We start from the raw sequence: 8,976 nt of genomic DNA, 5'->3' as shown, positions 1-8,976 counted from the left end.
ATTGTTGAAACCAATCAGCAGCTTGGTCCTTGAGCTGAAAAGAAGCAAACTTGACATAGTCCTCAGGCCTGACATTGCTACATTCAAAATGCTTGTTGATGTCCACGAGCCAATCATCGGCATCCGTGGCCTCGGCACAGTAGCTGAAAGACTTGGGCTGATTTGCGAGAAACTGGTTGAGAGTAGCAAAGTGAGGCTGATTGTTGCCTTGACCTTGATTGCCTTGATTGCCTTGCCCTTGGGTGCGTTCTTGCAAGAGTTGCAGAATCATCTGAGCATTGGCGTTGGTGGCTGCCATGATAGCTTGCCATGCCTCCGGAGGTGGAGGTGGTGGCGGAGGGTTCGCTTGACTCCATTGCATTCCGGATTCTGACGCGTTGGCGGAGCCATCCTGAAGAGGGTGACATCCGTTAGCATCTTGATAGACAAATAGATAAGTAGAATCAACGGATAGAAATTGCAACATATAGTCTTCACAATACACATTCGAACGAAGATGAACGAATGAATTCCGTAGTAAATCATCACACTTCCATAAGTTGAGAAGCCACTTAGAAAAAAGATATGGAATCAACATTTGATTTCGAAGCAACTCGAATACCATAATACAAAACAAAACAAAGTATTGGCTTGCAGAATAAGCCGGAACAAACATATGATAGAGATTTCGTCCGAAGTTTTCGTGGTGGTTCCCACACGGGCTCGATCGTACAGCACCATCATGTACAAGGCTGTGCACATGACATATGAAGCGTCCCCGAGTCGGCATAGCCAAGGACTCTTTAAGACACTACGAGACCACTGTAAAACCAACCGTGTACAGGCGGACCACTAGACGTCGAACCCCAATCTCATATCATGCGTCTGTCGGAAAGATATCCTAAGGCTACTTGAATTCCCACTTATGAACTCCCGAAACTTTCTGGTTATGCAATCTAGTGTTGGGGATACAGGGGACACAAAATATATCACCCAAACTAGCAATCCCTAGATCCAGCTGTATCCATCCGTCAACACATAACCAAGAAACCTTCGGAAATCGTTTACCTCAACCTTCGAAAAACATCCGTTATACAAGTTATGGCAATACTCCCGAACTCCCGCCCCAGTACTGGGTGGCGTCGAGGTGATCTCACCAACAAATGCATAAAAGAGATTTCGATGTCGGCGAAACTCAGGTATTGCAGAACTGCAACGATAAAATTGTGACGACAACACCTCGGAGCTCAACTCCCCGGGACACTGCCACAACCCCTAAATGTCAGGAGGCACCAAGAACAATGTTCTCGTCACAAAACCATCGGAACGATTCCAAGATACCCGCGTGATCCTAAAAAAAAATTAGTGAAATTTGAGGAGAGAAGAGTCAAAACTTCTACGTCAGGAGACCTCACCAGAGCGACGAAGGGACTGAGGAGTAAAAAGAATCCTACTCTCCGATATATATAATCCTAAGACTCAAAACATTTTTGTTCTAGACTCAACAACGCCAGCGATTCGATCAAGCAGGGGGCTCCTAAGTCGGGGATGGCTCTGATTACCAACTTGTAACGCCCACGATGCGACTATATCTCCCACGTGTCGAGGCACGACTTAGAGGCATAACCGCATTGTGGTTTTGTCGCAAGAAGGGTCATCTTCACACAATCCCATGTAATGAACAAGAATGGGATAAAGAGTTGGCTTACAATCGCCACTTCACACAATACATAAGTATAATTCATACATCATCCAAAATACACACATATAGACCGACTACGGTCAAAATCCAGATGGAGATAAGATAACCCCAAATGCTAGATCCCCGATCGTCCCAACTGGGCTCCACTACTGATCATCAGGAAAAGACACATAGTAACGACCACGTTCCTCATCGAACTCCCACTTGAGATCGATCCCATCATCTGCACTGGCATCGTCGGCACCTGCAACTGTTTTGGTAGAATCTGTGAGTCACGAGGACTCAGCAATCTCACACCCGCGAGATCAAGACTATTTAAGCTTATAGGAAAGGATGGTGTAATGAGGTGGAGCTGCAGCGGCAATAAGCATATATGGTGGCTAACATACGCAAAAGAGAGCGAGAAGAGAAGCAACGGAACGGTCGTCAACTAGTAATGACCAAGAAGTGATCCTGAACTCCTACTTACGTCATCCATAACTCAGGCCGTGTTCACTTCCCGGACTCCGCCGAGAAGAGACCATCACGGCTACACACGCAGTTGATGTATTTTAATTGGGTCAAGTGACAAGTTCTCTACAACCGGACATTAACAAATTCCCATCTGCCTCATAACCGCGGGCACGGCTTTCGAAAGATAATACCCTGCAGGGGTGTCCCAACTTAGCCCATCATAAGCTCTCACGGTCAACGAAGGATAAACCTTCTCCCGGAAAGACCCGATCAGTCTCGGAATCCCGGTTTACAAGACATTTCGACAATGGTAAAACAAGACCAGCAAAGCCGCCCGAATGTGCCGACAAATCCCGATAGGAGCTGCACATATCTCGTTCTCAGGGCACACCGGATAAGTGAAGCATACAGGTACCAACATAACCCAAGTTGCCAAGGGACGGTCCCGCACGGTGCTCTAGTTTGGACCAGCACTCAGAGGAACACTGGCCCGGGGGTTAAAATAAGATGACCCTCGGGCTCGCGAAAACCCGGGGGGAAAAGGCTTAGGTCGCAAATGGTAAAACCAAGGTTGGGCCTTGCTGGAGGAGTTTTATTCAAGGCGAACTGTCAAGGGGGTCCCATAAATCACCCGACCGCGTAAGGAACGCAAACTCAAGGAACATAAAACCGGTATAACAGTAACTAGGGCGGCAAGAGTGGAACAAAACACCAGGCATAAGGCCGAGCCTTCCACCCTTTACCAAATATATAGATGCATTAATATAATAAGAGATATTGTGATATCCCAACATCTCCATGTTCCGACATGGAACAAACTTCAACTTCACCTGCAACTAGCAACGCTATAAGAAGGGCTGAGCAAAAGCGGTAACTTAGCCAAACAACGGTTTGCTAGGAAAGGATGGTTAGAGGCTGACATGGCAATATGGGAGACATGATATAGCAAGTGATAGGTAACGCGGCATGGCAATAGAGCGAACAACTAGCAAAGCAAAGATAGAAGTGATTTCGAGGGGTGGTCATCTTGCCTGCAAGGTTCTCAGAGTTGTCGAAAGCTTGATCCTCGTAAGCGTACTCAACAGGTTCCTCGTTCATGAACTCGTCTCCCGGCTCTACCCAAGACAAGAACACAAGCAATGGAACCACAATCAATCACGAGAAATGCACAAGCAACATGATGCAAAACATGTATGATATGCGAGATATGATATGCGATGCATATGCGTGCTCCGGGAGGAAAATGATGAACAAGGCAGTAACTTGGCAAACCAATCATGCCACTGGAAAGATGAGAAGATTTCGGTCGAAATCGATATAAAGATCACCGGAAACGGATGCACGGTTTGCAAATGGCAAGCAAAACAAGAATGACACGAATCTGCGATTAACAGCATGATAGCACTTAAAATGCAACAAGCAACAATGCTACATCACTCCAACATAGCAACAATGTATATGAAAGTAAACTACAGGAGATGCTTGACAAAAGATGAACACTGAGCTACGGCTAGATCACAACATATCAAACTCAAACAAGCATGGCAAAAATGCAAAAGATAACAGGTTCACAGACTTAGTGAAATTACTGGACATGCCTGAAACAGCATCAGGTAGCAATGTTCAGAGCACGAAATCAACATGCTACAGGAACTTAACATGGCAAAACAAGGCATGGCAGTATTCTACTAAATGCATATGACAACAGTACCTTACTGACCATAAGCCAAAAAAGGACCAGAAGATATGGTGGCAAGCACGTAAACATAGCAAGTTTCGTTATCAGGTTTCAGACTTAGCAGAAAACAGAGCATGGCAGAAACAATAATATGAAGGCCTCTTTGTGAGCTTGATGCACTCACTACAGAACAATGCATGACAAAAAAAGCATACCTACAGCAAGATGGCATATTTATGAAGCTATCCATGGCAAGACAAAAAGCATATCATGTATGGATCAACTACAATAAGCTTGGCAAATTTGAATAACACGTAAACAATCTGCCAGAAATATTTTATAGCAAAAGAAGAGTAAGATTGAGTCTTGCTATGGCACTCCATAATTACAAACAAGGGCAGTAATGGATCAATTACAACTATAGCTACAAAACATCCTTAATGAACAACTCCAAAATATGCATGGATCTCTCTTTAGCATCAAGTTTACATGGCAACAAAATAACAGCAGACAAAGACTTGGAGAAATCACTGTCCCTGAAATCAGAAACATTACGGAGCCTAGTTTGCATGCTTGTGCTAGTCACCATATAGATCACAAAAATACATGGCATACACCACTGGAAATATAGCATGGCATACAACAAAACACATGTAGAGCTCATGCCCATAAGATGCACAGATTTAATGATACAAAAATTACAAATCTCCAAGTTCTGTTAAGAACCAGCAGATAACAGCAACTAGCCCTCTTGCAACAGAGATTTGGGAATCAAGATGACCTCCAATGAACATGGTGCAATTGAACAAAATGTAGAGCATCACGAGACGAACAATTTGACATATTACACGCGTGAAACGGAGCTATGCACAGTGAGTTATGCAATGAGGAACAGGGGCATATAATATGAAAATTGCAAAAAACTTCGGAAATTTCAGGGGGTCGAGGGGAAAGTCAACCGAGGCCGTCGCTGGATCCAGATCGGGGCCAGCGTTCGAGCTCGCTCGCCGGAGCTGGGAGAGGAAGGGCGACCGGAGGGAGGAGGGAGAGGCCGGAGGGGAGGCGACGGCGGCGGCGGCGCACGGCGGCGTGGGCGAGCGCGGCGCGAGGCGGCGGCGGGCACGGCGGCGGTGCGGCGAGGTGGCGGGGCAGGCGCGGCGCGGGGCGGTGAGGGCAGGCGTGCGGCGGCGGCCGGGCCGAGAGGGCCTGCGGGCCGCCGCCGCGCGGGGTACGGGCGACGGCGCGGCTGCCACGTGGCGAGCGTTGGTTGGCTGCGGCCGGTGCGTCCGGCCGGCGGCGGACGTGTCCGGCGCGACGCGAGGAGCGGGTTAGGGTTTCGTCTGCGTTTGTATACGGGAGGTCTCACATATAAATAGGTAGAGGGAGCTAAGAGGCTCCAAATGAGGTGCGGTTTTCGCCCACACGATCGTGATCGAACGACCTATAGCATGGAAGAGAGTTTGGTGGGTTTTGGGCTGTTTTTGAGGGGGGGTTTGCTGCAACACACAATTGGACTTTGCGGATGCCCGGTTAACCGTTGGAGTACCAAACGACCTCCAAATGGAACGAAACTTGACCAATGGTCTCCGGGTGGTATACTAGGGCCACTTTACAAGTCTCGGTCCATTCCGAGAACGTTTGACACCCGCTCACGAAGGAAAACAAGAGGGGTGCACCAGAGGAGATAGGAGCGCCGGATTGCAAAACGGACAACGGGGAAAATGCTCGGATGCAAGAGACGAACACGTATGCAAAAGCAATGCACATGATGACATAATATGAAATGCATGACAAGAAAAAAAATACAAAACGAAAAACAAAACCCGACCACGGAGGGAATATCATAACACATAGCCGAAAATGGCAAGAGTCGGAGTTACAAATATGGAAAGTTACATGCGGGGTGTTACACATGCTGGACAACGGTCGATGTGTGGAGTAATAGTAGTAGATGCAGGCAGCAGTCAGTCTACTTGTTGCGGACGTGATGCCTATATACATGATCATGCCTAGATATTCTCATAATTATGCACTATTCTATCAATTGCTCGACAGTAATTTGTTCACCCACCGTAATACTTATGCTATCTTGAGAGAAGCCACTAGTGAAACCTATGGCCCCCGGGTCTATCTTCCATCATATAAGTTTCCAATCTATTTTTACTTTGCAATCTTTACTTTTAGTCTTACCATAAAAATACCAAAAATATTATCTTATCATCTCTATCAGATCTCACTTTTGCAAGTGGCCGTGAAGGGATTGACAACCCCTTTATCGCGTTGGTTGCAAGGTTCTTATTTATTTGTGTAGGTACGAGGGACTTGCATGTGGCCTCCTACTGGATTGATACATTGGTTCTCAAAAACTGAGGGAAATACTTACGCTACTTTGTTGCATCACCCTTTCCTCTTCAAGGGAAAACCAACGCATGCTCAAGAGGTAGCAAGAAGGATTTCTGGCGTCGTTGCCGGGGAGTCTACGCACAAGTCAAGACATACCAAGTACCCATCACAAACTCTTATCCCTCGCATTACATTATTTTCCATTTGCCTCTCGTTTTCCTCTCCCCCACTTCACCCTTACCGTTTTATTCGCCCTCTCTTTCCGTTCGCCTCTTTTGCGCTTGCTTCTTGTTGCCTGTTTGCCCTAATGGCCCTGCCTAAAAACGTTGATCCTTACCTTAAAAGATTGGAAGAAATTGAAAACAACGTCGGAAGCTTTATGACTTTGCAATTTGAGCATAATAATTTCCTTAGAAACAAGCTTAAAGAACAAAATAGCTTTATGGAGTACATGAATAAAGAGCTTGATTATATGTCTAAGGAATTTTATGGCTTGAGATCTCAGTTTGCTCATCTTGAAAAATTAATAGCCCAAATTTCGGATAAGCAGGCCACCTTAGTCAATAAGATGGCCGCAAAACCGGAAGATTTAGAAGGTAATAAGGATGAAGATATAAAAGTGATTGATGTGTCTCCTATTAAATCCTTGTTTTGCAATATGAATCTTGATAATGATGGGACTGGAGATGAGTCAACTTTAGTTAAAAGGCGTCCCAATGATTCAGAGTTTTTAGATCTTGATGCAAAAATGGGTAAAAGTGGGATTGAAGAGGTCAAAACTTTACATAGCAATGAACCCACTATTTTGGATTTCAAGGAATTTAATTATGATAATTGTTCTTTAATAGATTGTATTTCCTTGTTGCAATCCGTGCTAAATTCTCCGCATGCTTATAGTCAAAATAAGGCTTTTACCAAACATATCGTTGATGCTTTAATGCAATCTTATGAAGAAAAGCTTGAATTGGAAGTTTCTATCCCTGGAAAACTTTATGATGAGTGGGAACCTACTATTAAAATTAAAATTAAAGATCATGAATGCTATGCTTTGTGTGATTTGGGTGCTAGTGTTTCCACGATTCCAAAAACTTTGTGTGATATATTAGGTTTCCGTGAATTTGATGATTGTTCTTTAAACTTGCACCTTGCGGATTCCACCATTAAGAAATCTATGGGAAGAATTAATGATGTTCTTATTGTTGCAAATAGGAATTATATGCCCGTAGATTTCATTGTCCTTGATATAGATTGCAATCCTTCATGTCCTATTATTCTTGGTAGACCTTTCCTTTATGCCTAGCTAGGGGCGTTAAACGATAGCGCTTGTTAGGAGGCAACCCAATTTTATTTTTGTTTCTTGCTTTTTGGTTCTGTTTAGTAATAAATCTTTCATCTAGCCTCTGGTTAGATGTGTTTTCATGTTTTAATTAGTGTTTGTGCCAAGTATAACCTATAGGATCTTCTTGGATGATAGTTATTTGATCTTGCTGAAAAAGTCAGAAACTTTCTGCTCACAAAAATAATTGTTAAAAATCACCAGAACGTGATAAAATACTGATTCCAATTGAAGTAGATCAATAAACAAATTATCTAGGTCGTCCTATTTTGGTAGATTTTTATGAGTTACAGAAGTATGCGTTTGATACAGATTACTACACGGTTCTGTTTTTGACAGATTCTGTTTTTCGTGTGTTGTTTGCTTATTTTGATGAATCTATGGCTAGTATCGGAGGTTATGAACCATAGAGAAGTTGGAATACAGTAGGTTTAACACCAATATAAATAAAAAATGAGTTCATTACAGTACCTTGAAGTGGTGTTTTGTTTTCTTTCGCTAACGGAGCTCATGAGATTTTCTATTAAGTTTTGTGTTGTGAAGTTTTCAAGTTTTGGGTAAAGATTTGATGGATTATGGAACAAGGAGTGGCAAGAGCCTAAGCTTGGGGATGTCCAAGGCACCCCAAGGTAAAATCCAAGGACAACCAAAAAGCCTAAGCTTGGGGATGCCCCGGAAGGCATCCCCTCTTTTGTCTTCGTCCATCGGTAACTTTACTTGAAGCTATATTTTTATTCGCCACATGATATGTGTTTTGCTTGGAGCGTCTTGTATGATTTGAGTCTTTGCTTTTTATTTCACCACAATCATACTTGCTGTACATACCTTTTGGGAGAGACACACATTAATCGGAATTTATTGGAATACTCTATGTGCTTCACTTATATCTTTTGAGCTAAATAATTTTGCTCTAGTGCTTCACTTATATCTTTTAGAGCACGGTGGTGGTTTTATTTTATAGAAATCATTGATCTCTCATGCTTCACTTATATTATTTTGAGAGTCCTTTAGAACAGCATGGTAATTTGCTTTGGCTATAAAATTAGTCCTAATATGATAGGCATCCAAGATGGATATAATAAAAACTTTCATATAAGTGCGTCGAATACTAAGAGAAGTTTGATACTTGATGATTGTTTTGAGATATGGAGATAGTGATATTAAAGTTGTGCTAGTTGAGTAGTTGTGAATTTGGGAAATACTTGTGTTGAGGTTTGCAAATCCTGTAGCATGCACGTATGGTAAACGTTGTGTAACAAATTTAAAACATGAGGTGTTCTTTGATTGTCATCCTTATGAGTGGCGGTCGGGGTGAGCGATGGTATTTTCCTACCAATCTATCCCCCTAGGAGCATGCGCGTAGTGCTTGGTTTTCGATGACTTGTAGATTTTTGCAATAAGTATGTGAGTTCTTTATGACTAATGTTGAGTCCATGGATTATACGCACTCTCAACCTTCCATCATTGCTAGCCTCTTCGGTACCG

Source organism: Aegilops tauschii, chromosome 3 (assembly GCF_002575655.3).
Source record: "Aegilops tauschii subsp. strangulata cultivar AL8/78 chromosome 3, Aet v6.0, whole genome shotgun sequence".
Taxonomy (NCBI): domain Eukaryota; kingdom Viridiplantae; phylum Streptophyta; class Magnoliopsida; order Poales; family Poaceae; genus Aegilops; species Aegilops tauschii.
The sequence above is the reverse complement of the archived record's forward strand: the minus strand, read 5'-3'. Positions refer to the sequence as shown.